Genomic DNA, 15,033 nt, shown 5'->3' on the forward strand with positions numbered 1-15,033 from the left:
CTGCATGCATGTAGACATTAAGTGCAGATCTGATTAGTCTTGGTTTCTCTAGAAGCTTTTTTTTGGCAGGATATGTGACAGTATATACTAATGTCAGGACTCTCTCTCTCTCTCTGTGTGTGTGTGTGTGTGTGTGTGTGTGCGTCTCTATCTCCAGCAGGCTGATTTAAACTCTCACACCAGCTCAGCAGGGTTTGGATATGCTCTGAGTATCGCACAATGCTCAAACCAAACGTCCCAGAACTGTTCCAGAACACTCGGTTTGAGCGCACGTGACACCAGAAGTCCTGCGGGTTGGATTTCAATCTGGCTTTCAATCACATGTAAGTGTGGTTTAGTGTTCTGACCGACCCACGTCACATGATGTGAACGGGATGAGAGGTTTCAGACATGTGCTGCACACAGGAGGCACTACAGCTTGTGAAGAAACTGATAGTTCCTTTAAGGCAAATTGGTGCATTGTTGAATAAAGTCGCTATTTTTGTTTTCTTTGCATACAAAAAGTACACACAGATGGACTATTGTGACAATGTCTTTCATACTTTTCTGGACCTTGACAGTGTAATTTACTTGTCAATTAATGGGACCGTCACAAGCCTCCCGGTTTTCATCCAAAATATCTTAAATTGTGCTCCTAAGCTTTTATGGGTTTGGAACAACATGGGGGTAATTGATTCATGTCAAAATGTTAATTTTGGGGTGGAGTATCCCTTTAAGTTTTGATATATTTACAGTAGGAAATGTACAAAATATCTCCATAGAACATGATCTTTACTTAATATCCTAATGATTTCAAAATCGATAATTGTGATCCATACAATGTATTGGTGTATATTGCAACAAATATACCGATGCTACCTATGACTGGTTTTGTGGTCCAGGGTTACATATGGTCATGCAGAATATGTGCTTTGGAAGTACTAATAAACAGCCTATATGTATAATAGGCATGCTAATAAGCAACTAATTATACTTCTGTTCTTCGTTGTCAGTGTTAGAGTGTTGTTATTATATATATATATATATATATATATATATATATATATATATATATATATATATATATATATATAAAACAATTCACAACCTGACTTCTGCACATTCTTACTAGCACATAACTTGTGCCTCATTTTGTGCAGATGTAAACTATAATATTAACATTTATGCTGTGAATAAATTTGGTTAATATGCATTTGATGCGCTTGGGTGAGTTAATTAACCCGCTAGCAAAACTCCTTTGTTTAACTGTGTTCATTCACTATTCAACTTACAGCCGCCATATTGAATGTGTTTTTACAAGCCTCATAATTCATGTTTGGTCTGCAACAAGTTCCAGTCCGAATAATGCTTCTGTCCTAATCATTTCCTGCCAGACACATTAACTAATGTTCTGTTTTTCCCCTCTCTCTCTTTCTCTCTCCGTGTCTGAGTGCTTTACTCAGTGATATTCCCTCAACAGTGGGTTGGGTGTGGTGTGTTCGGTTGAATATGGGTCATTCTGCATTATCTTTATTGTGACTATGGTGTGAATGAGGGATAATTTTATTCATTATAATGCATCACAGAAATCCAGTGCATCCAGGCCACTACATCCATCCTCTAATTGGTTTGATGTCTCTCATCTCGTGGTGATTTCTCTGCCAGACCTATTTCAGCTCTACAGATGGTGGCCAGAACATGTGAGAGTTTGTCATACGCGCAGCCAGGAATGGCTTCATCACGGACACACGTAAGTCAGCTGACTGCCGCTTTTGGGTGAAGCTCCTGCAGTTTGTCGGGCTCCACCAGGGGGCCCCCATCGTGTTTAATATTACCACCCTCAACCACAGCGGAGCACCATTAGAGATTACTGTTCTTATTAAACTCCACTGCAGTCCTGCCACGGCACACTCAAACCCCTCAAACACTCTCAGAGGCTCAACAGCTTATTGAAATAAAGATAAAAGAAGAATTTTCAGAGAGGGAATTATGTCTGCAAGACAGAAGAGTTTTTTCCAGTCCACCTCCTTTTTCATTAGCAGAGAGCATTTCTCACAAGTCATGAGCCTTTAGCCATAGATTGCATGCAGACGGACTCGTATTGTACACAAGAATGTCTTAAAATTCAAGCACCAGTATCAATGATCATTGAAATTTCCAATGAAAATATTATACACACAAATGAATAACTGAAATAATGTTACAATATTCCTTAGAATTCAGAGCACATTCACACAATAATTTTCGTAACATATTATTACAGCATAACTTTGCTAATTCATGCATTTACATGATTTTGTGCAGATTATTGACTATGAGTGGATTATTTGAATGAATCATATTCTTTCTCTGTTTTTCTTCTTCTAAAACATTGTTAATATCTCCCAGTTAACAGGGAACATTCTCAGACCTTTGGCTAACATTCTTATTCTTCTCAAAATAATGTACAAATGTTCTTCTAGTTATATAAATATAATATTTTAAGTGTCCTCAAAATGTTAGCACAAAAATATTATTTATACAATATGGAAAGTTTTTTGTTTGAATGTTACTACTTGCTTCCGTTTGTTGAGAGACGTTCCCATAAACTTGGCAAAATTAGAAAATGTTCACATAACTGAGAATCTACTTTGTTCTTAAATGAGACTAAACTAGAATATTCATAAACAACCTTTTCATAACCTAATGGGAATGTTGCCACAACATTCTTAGAACATGTTCTTGTTAACTGGGTTGCAGAGTTTTTTTTTTCCTCTACTTATTTGTCAACAGCTTGTTGTACATGTCAATCAAGACAGCCTCTTGCTGTCTAAATTGACGGTTTGTGACCAGAAAAAGCTGGACCAGACTTCATATTAGCGTCACAAATCCGGCTATTCAGAACTAAAACATCTCTCAGTCTTCTGTCTGCCGTAAATCGGCACCAACCAGGAAAATTCCCCTGAGTGACAGACCCCCAGTGACCAGACCCAGAGATCAGAGAGTCAACACATCCCTCGGGGCGTCCAGCGGTGCAGACATCCATGTGGTCTCAGCTGAGCAGGTGAGGAGTAGGAAATACAAAGATCCTCCACAGACGACAGACCATTTCTGATGGTCTAGAAATGTCCTCAGGCATATAGCGCTCCTCCTCTCTCTCTCTCCCTCTCTGTTTGTCTGAGAGTGAGGGGGCCTGAAGTTGCTCTTTTTGATATGACAGTGGTGGAAGTATCACTTCATCTTGTTGATGCCATGGGCCAGTTTGTCATCTGCAGAGACTTCGCTCCCCAAAACAAGGTTAAAAACCCCAGGACAGTCCTCGGGTTCCTTTTTAACAGCATCTTCTGTAATCTCTCTCCTCTGTGCGGCCCAAATATGTATGTGTGTGTTTGAGTTTTCTTTATCAAATACATATGTGACAGTCTCCACACTCTGTCTCTATGAAATGGAGGCCTGAAGGGTTGGCCTCTTTAATCTGTCTGCTCTCCGAGGAGGAGTTTCACTCTTTCTGAGTGTGAATGAGTTAGGTCAGACCTCTCACACAAAACCCAACCAAACCAAATCCACAGAATTCAGAGTTTACATCGTTACAAGTGTTTACATTTTTAAGGAACAGTCCTATCACTATTTGTCTACTTATATGTCTCCAAATTCTGAGAAGAAAATTCAGACCTTTATTTTGGTAGGACAGTAATGACAGGATGTGAAGTTGGAGGTGTGTGTGTTAGGGGGGTGTAGGATTGGGAAATGTCCACAACACTTGTGACACTTAGGGTCAGGGTTAGGCTACTGGGTCCAACAAAACCTACAATTACCTTTTCTTGAAAATCTGAGTCACAGAATAAAGAAAAAATAAAAAATACCTTGCTGTTCCATTTTCTGAAAAAAAAAACTTCAATATTTACTTATAGTTGTGTGTTTACAGCTCGCAAATGCAAGATATAAACTTGCAATTCTTAGTAGTCCAAGTCAGAATTTTGAGATAACAGATTTATGACTTTCTTTCAATTCAGAGTTTGGCTTTTTCTTCTCAAAATTGCGAGAATCTTGCAGTTGAAGCCAGAATTTGGAAAAACTCAGAATTGAGAGAAAAAAGTCTGAATTATAGAATACACGAGCACAATGGTCAAATATGTTCATCTTATATATGTATACATAGAACAAATAATGAGTGACTTAATATTTAATTCAGCAAACTGCAAAACACGATTCACTTGAATGTGGATCCATTCTGGAACAATGTTACAAAAAGAGATGCTTGTTTCTGCTTGCCTTCATTTGGACCAATTTTGGTTCGGTTGATAATGGTTCTGTTTAAAATGTTAAGTTACTTAATATTAATTTCCTGTTTACTGAACCTTAGGTCTGAATGACCGTTGCTTAACATTTCTCAAAGAAGAAGAAGAAAAACTTCTAAGTCATTTGAACTGAGAAGACATTTTCATTTATAATGTTCATCTCTGGATGTGAAATCAAATATACAGTAACAACATGATCTTGGTTAAGACATGCCTACAGAATATACAATAACATCAAATAAAAAATAGTTATTAATTAAAAAACACTGTGCCAAATATAATGTGTGAAAACTGGCTAATGTTCTTGATTTCGGTTTAATCGAATTTAGGGATTCCATTTTCACATGCATTTTTCCTGTTTGAGTGCATCACCAGTAAAACCATGCTTTTGTTGTTTCCCTTGAGGGTCTTGAGTAACACAGAGAACAATTTAGATCCGTAGTCTGAAAACTCACGTGCGTGCTCTCTCCTCCTCTTATACTGTGTGCTGTTGACTTCACCTACTAAACAATAATTAGGGTCACCTGTTAATTAGAGTCTTCTGCTAATTAGTGTTAAGGGTCATCAGCGGTTAGTTGATCACAGGCTGTTCCCAGTAATTTTGCTTTTCTGGTTTTGTGTATGATTTCTGTGCGATTTCGGCAAGGTACCAACTCACACTGTACGAGTAGATCGCATGCGATGTAAAGCCAAAGCTCATGATTTTTATGCGCTCACTGTGGGGAATCAACACGTAGGATCCCTCAGAACCCGGATATTTGTGGCTGTTTCAGAATAAACATGCTCTCCCGGGATAAACGCACTGCTTTGGTGATATGCGCAATTCTGTGTGCTGAAATGTCCACAAAAAAACCCCCCAAAGCCGTCGGCGTATCTGGAGGCGCAGGTGGCTCGGAAGACGTGGCCAATATGGGTTATCCATTTTGTAACGCGAACTGAAGGTAAGCAGGCGTTTTCTTCCCTCTTTTATTTTTATTTTTCTTTGCCATAACTCCACAAGTTTTGCCTCCATCACTTCAGTCCACACTGTCGTGTCACCATAGTTTAGTTATGGTTTCGCGCATGGGCAGTGAGGGAAACGCGGAAAATGTTCGTAGCCCTGCTTCAATAGTGCGATACCTCACGAGAGGCGACCAAAATTTCTGACATGTCAGAAATCCATCCGACCAACCGATTGCCGGTCGGGAGAGGTTAATTATGGAGTCAATTTAACGCCATATATATATATATATACGCAAAAAAATTAACGTTTTGCAAACGAAAATTAAAGTATTGAGGGAAATAAGTTTGCTTTTTGCAAACAACAATTAAGAATTGCAAAACATAAATGAAACGGCACGAAAGCAATGATTTTGCAATAAATATTTTCCATGGTCATATCTATTAATTTATTTGCAATTTTCGTTTTATTTACTTTATTAACAAATGTACAGTCTTAGAAAAAAAGGGTTCATTGGGGTTCTATATAGAACCATAGGGTTCTTTACTCCACTCCAAAGAACTTTTTTTATGCTAAAAAGGTTCTATAATGACAAGAAAGAACCCCTTTGGCACAAAGGTTCTTTAGGCTATTATTCATTCATATATTACATTATTCTACAACATTTTGTATTTGTAATTAAATTATTGTTTGTAGTAACTTAATATCACATTTTAATTATGCTGATTTTTTGAGAAAAACTGAAATGGCACTCTTCGTGTCATATTGATTAACTACATAAAATGATATAAATATATACATTTTCTAACCCCCATATCTTGAATTTTGTGATCATTCACATACATTCATAAATGCATTTTAATACACCGAATAATGCAGTGAAAGAATGCACTCAAAATGCACACGCGCACTAGTATGACTTCATCATGTAACTTTACATTAGCCTAGATGCCTGCACTTTTTAGGCACGATTTGTTTAGTTTTTGAATATACTTGATCAGAATCAGAATCAGAATGAGCTTTATTGCCAGGTATGTTCACACATACGAGGAATTTGTTTTCGTGACAGAGCTCCGCAGTGCAACATAACAGCGACAGAACAAAAAACACAATAAGGAATAAAAAATACAAAAAAATACAAATAGGTGGGTAAGGATTGACAATATACAAATTGACAATGTATGGCAGATATATTAAAATGAGCATTTATGTATGTACATGTATATTATGTGGAAAAATTTTAACTGTACGCTAAGTATGTGTGTTTGGATAAATAAGTGTACGTGTATATAAATATAAATATAAGTAGTATAGTGTGTTCCATGTATGTACATGTATATTATGTGCAAAAGATTTACGTGTATGCTAAGTATGTGTGTTGGATAAATAAGTGTATGTGTATATAAATATAAATATAAGTAGTGTGTTCCATGTATGTACATGTATATTATGTGCAAAAGATTTACGTGTACGCTAAGTATGTGTGTTGGATAAAAAGTGTAGTGTATATAAATATAAATAGTGTAGTGTGTCCCACAGTTATTATCAGCTGTTCATAAGATGGATTGCCTGAGGGAAGAAACTGTTCCTGTGTCTGGTCGTTCTGGTGCTCAGTGCTCTGTAGCGTCGACCAGATGGCAACAGTTCAAAGAGGGAGTGTGCTGGATGTGAGGGGTCCAGAGTGATTTTGACAGCCCTTTTGCTCACTCTGGATAAGTACAGTTCTTGAATAGATGGGAGGGTTGTACCGATAATTCGCTCAGCAGTCCGGACTACCCTCTGTAGTCTTCTGAGGTCAGATTTAGAAGCTGAGCTGAACCAGACAGTTACTGAAGTGCAGAGGATGGATTCGATGATGGTGGAGTAGAACTGTTTCAGCAGATCCTGTGGCAGGTTAAACTTCCTCTGCTGGCGAAGGAAGTACAACCTCTGCTGGGCCTTTTTCACAATGGAGTCAATGTGAATGTCCCACTTCAGGTCCTGAGAGATAGTGGTGCCCAGGAACCTGAATGACTCCACTGCAGTCACAGTGCTGTTCATGATGGTGAGTGGGGGGAGTGCAGGGGGGTTTCTCCTGAAGTCCACAATCATCTCCACTGTTTTGAGCGTGTTAAGCTCCAGGTTGTTGAGAGTGCACCAGACAGCCAGCTCTTTAACCTCCTGTCTGTAAGCAGACTCGTCCCCGTCCTGAATGAGGCCGATGAGTGTGGTGTCATCTGCAAACTTCAGGAGCTTGACAGAGGGGTCCTTAGATGTGCAGTCATTAGTGTACAGTGAGAAGAGCAGTGGGGAGAGAACGCAGCCCTGGGGAGCTCCGGTGCTGATTGTACGGGTGCTGGATGTGTATTTTCCCAGCCTCACTAGCTGCTGCCTGTCTGTCAGGAAGCTGTTGATCCACTGACAGACGGAGGTGGGCACGGAGAGCTGAGTTAGTTTGGGCAGGAGGAGGTTTGGGATGATCGTGTTGAAGGCAGAGCTGAAGTCCACAAACAGGATCCTCACATAAGTCCCCGGTCTGTCTAGGTGTTGCAGAACATAATGCAGTCCGATGTTTACTGCATCGTCCACAGACCTGTTTGCTCTGTAGGCAAACTGAAGAGGATCCAGCAAGGGTCCAGTGATGTCCTTCAGGTGGGCCAGCACCAGTTTTTCAAATGACTTCATGACTTCATGACTACAGACGTTAGAGCCACAGGCCTGTAGTCATTTAGTCCTGTAATTTTGGATTTCTTTGGGATGGGGATGATGGTGCAGCGTTTGAAGCATGAAGGGACTTCGCACAGCTCCAGCGATCTGTTGAAGATCTTTGTGAAGATGGGGGCCAGCTGGTCAGCACAGGATTTCAGACAGGCTGGTGTAACACAATCTGGGCCTGGTGCTTTTTTCCTTTTCTGCTTCCTGAAGACCTGGCGCACCGCATCCTCGCTGATTTGTATTGCAGGTGTGGGGGAGAGGGGGGATGCAGGAGGTGTGAATGGTGAGAGCGCTTGATTGGAGAGGTGTTCAGGGTGGGTTGCAGGAGTTGTGAGTGGTGTGAACGGTTGTTTGGAGAGGCATTCAGGGTTGGTTGCAGGAGTTGTGAATGGTGAGAGCGGTTGATTGGAGAGGTGATCAGGATGGGTTGCAGGAGCTGTGAATGGTGTGAACGTTTGTTTGGAGAGGCATTCAGGGTTGGTTGCAGGAGTTGTTATTGGTGTGAACGGTTGTGTGGAGAGGTGTTCAGGGCAGGTGATGGGTGTTCTTTCAAACCTGCAGTAAAACTCGTTCAGATCGTCTGCCAGTCGTTGATTTTCCACAGTGCTGGGGGGTGGTGTCTTGTAATTGGTGATCTTCTTTAGACTTTTCCACACTGATGCTGAGTCGTTCGAAGTGAACTGAGTCCTTATTTTTTCAGAATAATTCCTCTTTGCCACTTTGATCTCCTTTTCCAGTGTGTATTTAGCCTGTTTATACAAGACATTGTCCCCCTTCACGTAAGCATCTTCTTTGGCCTGACGGAGCTGTCTGAGTTTTGCAGTGAACCACGGTTTGTCATTGTTGTAATTTAGCTGAGTCTTGGTAGGAATACACATATCCTCACAGAAACTGATATATGATGTTACGGTCTCTGTGAGTTCGTCCAGATCGGTGGAAGCAGCTTCAAAAACACTCCAATCAGTGAGGTCAAAACAAGATTGTAAATCCTGCTCTGCTTCATTAGTCCATCTTTTTACAGTCCTTAATACAGGTTTAGCTGATTTTAGTTTCTGCCTGTAGGTCGGTATAAGATGAACCAGAAGGTGATCAGAACGTCCCAAAGCTGCTCGTGGAACAGAGTGAAATGCATCCTTTATTGTTGTGTAACAGTGATCCAATATATTACTGTCTCTTGTGGGACAAGTAACATGCTGTCTGTATTTTGGCAGTTCACGGGAGAGATTGGCTTTATTAAAGTCCCCAAGAATGATTAAAACAGAGTCCGGGTGTTGTTGTTCTATCTCTGTGATGTGCTCAGCGAGTTTCTGTAAAGCTGAGCTCACGTGCGCTTGAGGAGGGATGTAAACACTAACCAGAATGAACGAATGAAACTCCCGCGGCGAATAGAACGGCTTGCAGTTAATGAAGAGCGTTTCGAGATTTGAGCAGCACGTCTTCTTTAACACAGTTACATCTGTACACCACCGTTCATTGATGTAAAAGCATGTCCCGCCGCCGCGCGATTTCCCCGTTGATTCTGCATCGCGATCCGCTCTAAACAGCTGAAAGTCCGGCAGATGGAGCGCGCTGTCCGGTATGGTGTCATTCAGCCAAGTTTCCGTGAAACACAGAGCAGCAGAGTGAGAGAAATCTTTATTTGTCCGAGAGAGCAGAAGCAGTTCGTCCGTTTTGTTGGGAAGAGAGCGGAGATTTGCCAGATGGATGCTAGGCAACGGCGTTCGAAATCCGCGTTTTCTGAGTCTCACAAGCGCTCCCGCTCGCTTTCCCCGCCTGCGCGTCCTCTTGAAGCGTGTGATCAGCGCAGCCGCTCCGCCGACAAGAATGTCTAGCAAAACATCAGAATAGTCGAAAACTGGTGAAATATCGGGAGATGTGTGTTGCCGAATATCCAGCAATTCGTCCCTGGTGAAACTGATTGCAGGAATATAACTAAAGACAGGACAAACTAACAAAAACACAAAAACAACTGTAGAGCACGTCACGGAGGCAGCCATCCTGTATCGGCGCCACTTGCCAAGTCTGTTAAAAGGCACACAAAGTTCACATATCACACCTAAACACGCGTGGAAACCGTAATTAGAACTACTAAATTAGTTAAAAATGCCTATCCATATAGAGCTATGATTCCCGAACCCCAAACTGACTCAAATGATGATTCGCGAACCCGCTACGAACTCCCGAGCTGATTCAAATGATTCGTGATCTCCAAACTGACTCAAATGATTCGCTATCGCGCTACGATCGAACTCCCGAACTGACTCAAATGATTCACGATCCCCAAACTGACTCAAATGATTCGCGATCCCGCTATGATCGAACTCCCGAACTGAATCAATTGATGCGCGTTCCCGCTCTGAATTCCCAAACTGACTCAAATGATTCGCGATCCCGCTCCGAACTCCCGAACTGATTCAAATGATTCGCGATCCCCAAACTGACTCATATGAACTCCCGCTTTGAACTGACTCAAATGGTTCGCGAACCCGCTTTGAACTCCCGAACTGACTCAAATGATTCGCGAATCCGCTACGAACTCCCGAACTGATTCAAATGATTCGCGATCCCCAAACTGACTCAAATGATTCGCGATCCCGCTCCGAACTCCCAAACTGACTCAAATGATTCGCGATCCCGCTACGAACTCCCAAACTGACTCGAATGATTCGCGATCCCCAAACTGACTCAAATGATTCGCGAACCCGCTTTGAACTCCCGACCTGACTCAAATGATTCCCGAAAAAATATCACACCTAAACACCTAAACAGGAAACAAGCGGTGAGAAAACAAATAGAGAGTGCAAGCGTTAGAGGGTCAAGTCAACTATTAGGTCTCATAGTATACACACACACACAAGCAGATTTTTTAATGGGCTAATCGGGGGTTGAGTGTTTCTGTAAATTCTGCGTGTTTTAATGAGCGCGCACTGAACATTGGAATAGCGTTCATTCTGATTCAAACACTGGAGCGGAGGGAGTTGCCATGGAAACGGGGCGATCGACAACACTGTCAAGCTGCAGCTCTGTTTCTAGCTGCTGTTTCACTGCTTTCGGTAAGTTTAGCAAACTAAAATTGCACAAATATCATATGCAACTGTTTCTGACATCTCTCTTGCTTGTATTTGACCAGCATCTGTTGAATTTACTTCATAGAAATGGTTTAGTGTTTTCGAACAAGTCCATGAGCATCTTAAACCGTTATCAGAGGTAACGTATGCTAACTCCATAGACTGAGCTTTTATAAAGATTTTGGGATTTTAATAACACATTTATGTGTAGATGAGAGGCATTGGCAGTTCTGTAAAATATTTGCCGGTCATTTTTCAATGGATGATTGAAAATACAAAACAGTTTGATGATTGAAAACCGTTGTGCTGCTCAATATATGAGTGTCTGTGTACATGTGTGTGTGTGTGTGTGTGTGTATATATATATATATATATATATATATATATATATATATATATATAATATATATATACACACATACAGAGAGAGAGGGAGAATTCTTTGATAAATAGAAATATCTTCTTGACACTAACTTTTGATTAATTTAATGTGTCCTTGCTGAATAAAAATATGAATTTCTTTTTAAAAATGTAGTGTACATTACCATTTAGAAGTTTGGGGTCTATATAACAATCAAGCTTTAAAATAAATAAACTCTATGCTGTTATAAACGGTTTACACAAAAATATAAAACAGAGATTTTTTTTAACATTCACATTTATCAGAAGTGTTTCTTTATCAAAGAGCAGCATATTATAATGATTTCTGGAGGATCATATTACGCTAAAAACTGAAGTAATGATTCTGAAAAATCAGCTTTGATCATAGCAATCAACTGAACCTTTGCAAAAAACCCGCCCTCCTCAAATACTGTTGCTATGTCTGACAACCCATGCTGCTCTCACAGTACACACCTTGTTCTCACACAGCGAAAAATACATCGTGGACCAAAGAGGAAACTGACAACACACTGACAGAAGAAGACCGAGAAGGTCACTTCTGGTATGAAACAAGTTTTCAGCTTTCAAATTTGGTCCCCTTTTTTTTTCTTTTTTTTTTTAAAGAAATTCAAACAATAAATAGCATTTTGTGCTGTTTTAATGCATTACAGATCACTGTAGTGCCTCAGTTCAAGCAACACACATGAACCGATTGATTCATATTTAATTGAAGAACAAAATAAAAAATGTCAAGTCTTTATACAACATTTTTCAAGTTTAAGTCCACCGAAGTTAATCTACTCTCCTGTCTACCGTATTTTCTGCACCATAAGGTGCACCGGATTATAAGGCGCAGTCTCAAAACTGTGAGTTTAGTTGAACTTTATTCTACTATTTAACAATACACTCACATTATTTTTTTTAATCCATCTTCTTCCACAGATTCATCAAAGTCCTCATCTTCTGTGTCTGAATTGAACAGCTGGGCAACAGCTTTTGAACAGCTTAATTCATCAAACATGCCGGGTTCCCTCTCATCATGGTTGATCACTGCCAGCATACGTAGTGTACGTATTACGTCCCTGTGTCAGCGGGAAATGGTCTGACAGTCAGGTAAACTGAGCACTTACCGAAGTCGCACAACAACATTTTTACAGATTTTGGAACTCTGTGTACACGTAAGGCACACCGGATTATCAGGTGCACGCCCGATTTTTGAGAAAATGGAAAGGCTCTTAGATGCACATTATAGTGCGGAAAATATGGTAATTTGTTTGTCAGGCAAGATGGCAGTATTGGCGTTATGATAGGTCAGATCACCTGTCAATCAAGCTCACTGTGAACGTTCAATGACATTTTAACATGTGTTCACAAAGAAAACATCTCATAATGTTTCACTTCTGTTAAATGTGATGAAATAAATCATCTTTTGTGTGAAATATGAACTGCTATGCTAATCTTTCTCCTTTTGTTTTCCTGTTTCTCCAGCCTCGCGTGTGGAGACTTCAGAAGATGCCAGACCTCACAAAGATTTCAGATGATGGAAACTATAGATGAACATGCAAAGCTGCTAAATAATCCTTATATTGTAATCTTTGCCCTAAAAGGTAAGTTTGCAGGCTGATTTAAGGTGTGCTCCTACATTTTCTGCTTGTACTCCTATGTATTTATGATACAAATGTAAATGACTGTAAATGAACATAAAAAGCTGTTGCATGCCTTTGTCATAAGCACTCGCCTGTTAGCAATGTTAATTTTATTTAACAATGTTATTACTGAGATCATTAAAAAAAGTAATTGTGACGAGTGGGGTGGGGCCGAGAGCCTTGGGAACGGAGTGAGGCCGGTGGAGTGATTAGGAAATGAGTAAGGATGAGTATCGAAAACCGGTTCCATTTTAGAACCGGTTCCAAATTTCCAAGAACGGGGTATTCGATAAGGCGCGTGCATTTCGATTCTGCCTAACGATTCCAGCTTTCGAATTCCAATTTTAAGTGCAGGAACGGAAATAATTTGCACCCTGTTTGTGTGCAGCGTGCATGAAGCGCAAGCTCGTGCAAAGAGAGCAGCGGTTGCGCTGCGGGTTCCCGGTTTGTGTCCGTTCTTGGACTGTTCCGTGTATTTCCACTGTAGAAAAGGTTGTTCAGAGACGAAACTGACTTCTTTCATATTTGTCGACCAATATACAGAAAACTACATCAGTATATCATCATAAACACAGCCGTTTTCATCTTACGTGAATGTGAACAGATGAGAAAGAAAACACACGTACAGTGTTTTTGCTTAAAGAGCCAACAGCCTAATAATCGTGTTGCCTGTCATTAATGTTAATCAAAGAACAAAAGAAAAGCATTCACTGATCTTGACTGAATATATTTAATAACTTTTATTTATAAAAAGAAAACAATGCAGTGTTTTTAAACTTTTAATTAGTGTCTGTACCTGAAGTTTTGTTTAGTTGTATTTATGATATTGCTCATTGATTTGTTTGTTCCTATCTTATTACTGACTGTTTACTTGTCTTTAACACTTTTAATATTTGAAATTGATATTAATCTAGTTGTTTTTGCTATGGTATTTTTTTTAAAGCACAAGCAAAATTCCTCTTGCAGTTTTTTGTAGGATGCTGATATTTGCTCCATGTTATTCAGCTGCAACAGAATGCTTTGTAAAAAGACAGAATACATGTTTGACATCTAAATGTTTTTTTTTAATATTGGATTTTTTATCTTATTGGAATCTAAACAAGGAATTGATAAGAATCGGAAATCAATAAGCAGAATCGGAATCGATAAAATTCAAATGAACCCAACCCTAGAAATGAGGGATTCCTGCTCCACTCACCGGTCTTGCATCCCACGGAGGAGATCGGAGGGATACAAAAGAGGAGCGATGACAGTAAAGGACGAGAGAGGACCAGGCCTGGACTTTATTTTGTGTTTTGTGCGTGACAGTCGTCTGCGAGGGGCTGGCATGATGTTTCGTCTTTATTTTATTATTAAAGCTTTGTTTGATTGTCCGCCGGTTCCCGCCTCCTCCTTCCTGAGATTGTGAAGCTTTTATGCCGTTACACTAATATTGTGACTTTATTAAATGATCCTCTACGAAAATACATTTTCACAATGTTATCAATGTACTTTCAGGGAGGAACTTCACAGCACATCAGTGAAAGCAGTTGACTGTTACAGACGTGTGTGTTGGATCAGGGTCAGATCTGAATTCTGCAGGTAGGTAGATCTCCAGGAACAGGATTGTACAGCCCTGTTATATTGGTAATGTATGATGGATTTTGTTTTTATTGAAGGTTTCCTGGGATGACCGTTGAAGAGATCAGCACATCAGATGTTGGCCTGGACAGCTTTACCTACAGTACACCACACTGACTTCTTTGCATGGATAGCTGACTATACTATTATGTTCTGTGAAGGTATTATTATAGCAAACCTGAGCACCTGTGACAGTGGAAATGTAATGAATAGACAGTTCGTTCGTGTAATAAAATGTTTTTTTTTTTACTTGTAAGCACAGTGCAGTGATAATGGTCAAACTGTGTATTTACAATGTTAAAGTGGCTGACAACAATAAATATTCTTATTAGGATTAAAACTGCATCGTTTAACTGTGCAGAGCAGTAACGTTAGCTGAATAGTTAGGCCTACTACGCTACTGTAATTTTAATATTGGTCATTGTGGT

The 15,033-nt window shown here is 40.0% G+C and overlaps 1 long non-coding RNA gene across 2 annotated transcripts; it reads left to right on the top strand.

Annotated features, from left to right (window-relative positions):
• Positions 1-11,605: 11,605 nt before the first annotated feature.
• LOC132125198 (uncharacterized) lies at positions 11,606-13,262 on the top strand. Of its 2 annotated transcripts, none has more exons than XR_009426866.1 (3): positions 11,606-12,205; positions 12,282-12,452; positions 12,828-13,262. It is a non-coding gene; the product is annotated as an uncharacterized LOC132125198 (long non-coding RNA). The 2 variants fall into 2 exon arrangements; XR_009426865.1 differs by having other exon boundaries at positions 11,606-11,901.
• The last annotated feature ends 1,771 nt before the right edge of the window (positions 13,263-15,033 follow it).

This window comes from Carassius carassius, chromosome 43 (assembly GCF_963082965.1).
Source record: "Carassius carassius chromosome 43, fCarCar2.1, whole genome shotgun sequence".
Classification (NCBI taxonomy): domain Eukaryota; kingdom Metazoa; phylum Chordata; class Actinopteri; order Cypriniformes; family Cyprinidae; genus Carassius; species Carassius carassius.